This window comes from Oryzias melastigma, linkage group LG5 (assembly GCF_002922805.2).
Source record: "Oryzias melastigma strain HK-1 linkage group LG5, ASM292280v2, whole genome shotgun sequence".
NCBI classification, from domain to species: Eukaryota; Metazoa; Chordata; class Actinopteri; order Beloniformes; family Adrianichthyidae; genus Oryzias; species Oryzias melastigma.
Window position 1 is genome coordinate 1,158,326 of NC_050516.1, and position 1,388 is coordinate 1,159,713.

General features: G+C 33.9%; 1 protein-coding gene across 2 annotated transcripts in view; it reads left to right on the forward strand.

The window, feature by feature from the left end:
- The first annotated feature begins 622 nt into the window (after positions 1–622).
- rae1 (ribonucleic acid export 1) overlaps positions 623–1,388 on the forward strand; it is a 6,543-nt gene continuing 5,777 nt past the window's right edge. For both annotated transcript variants that reach the window (XM_024270971.2, XM_024270970.2), the window contains exon 1: positions 623–776. The gene's annotated coding sequence lies outside the window, so the exon portion shown is untranslated. The remainder of the gene's footprint in view (positions 777–1,388) is intronic.

Consider the following 1,388-nt stretch of genomic DNA (forward strand, 5'->3'; position numbering starts at 1 on the left):
TCTTTGTTATCATCTACTTAAATATGTTGCTGTTACGTGATTTGTTTCCCCCATCTTTAAGATGTCCTGATAGATTCAGTTCCTGATGCAGGTTCTGCATTAAATTTGAAATTTACTGATTTGTAATAATCTGATAAAGTTGCATAATGTCAACTATGCAAATGTTTAAATCCTCACTACATCCAGGAATTGAAATTAGGGTCAAACTTGGTTTCTAACCTTCAGTTCAGGCTGTTATTTGGTGCTAAAGGAAGTGACCATGTAAACTTTCTGACTATTGTAGACTAAACAAATAAGGTTGTTCACAAAGTCTTTGTTAAGCCAAGCACCACTAAACAATTGTTCTTAAGAGATTTCCCTAAACATGGAAAATGTGCTCTGAAGAAAGAAAAGAGCCACTAAGAATTAAATATGTTGCAGCCTTTAGTACAACGTGATTGACCAAAAAAATCAATAAAAGCATACGTACATTATTACATTAACAGAAAAATAAAACAACTGTCTAAAAACAATTAAAAGTAACTGAAAAAATGAAACACAAATCCCTTTTCTAAAAGATGAGGGAAAAAATAATTCTCCCTCCTGACCACTAGGCGACAGTAAAGACATTTTGAACTGCGGACTCAACCGACAATGACCACAAAATAAAAAGGAAGTCATCACATTGCGGCTCTCGCAGGTTGCAGTCCTATGGCTACAACCCGCCTCAATTTTCTCCTGTGATATCTACATTTTTATCGTATTAATTGGAACCAGGGGCGAGTAAACGCATCGAGGTATGTGCATACACACGCACACATGTGTGTACAATTCTAATCTACGCTTAACTTGAGGAAATTAGCAGGTTTTTGTACCCAAATAATTGGAAATGGACTATCGTAGTTACCATTAGCAATCCTAACAGACCACTTTATTCATTTATTTTATAAGCTCGTAGTTATTGTCCTTATTTGACCACGTTTTGTATAGTTAAAAGCCGAAATATACATTCTATTGATGATATGCTATTGATAAATTGTGGCAACTACAGTAGCGCCGTAGCTAGCATCTTCGTTAGCCATCAGTTGCTGCCCCTTGAATATTATCTCGTGTTTAGCTTTCAGTTGTAAATTAAATCAACTTCTATTGTGAATCGTTATTAAAAAAAAAATATTATTATTTTTATTATTATATTTTGTGTTCTAGATATGTACCATTTGACTAGGTTTGTCTCGTTTTATCTTTCATATCAATGAACCTGGCCACGTTTTAAGGAGGCATTGGCAATACTTTTCTTAAACTCTGCAAAACACAAACAAATGTCATTTTTCCCTTTAAAATGATAATGTTATACTTGGTAGAACTCAAAGTACTTTAAATACAAACACCCCAAAATAAAGGCTTTTGTA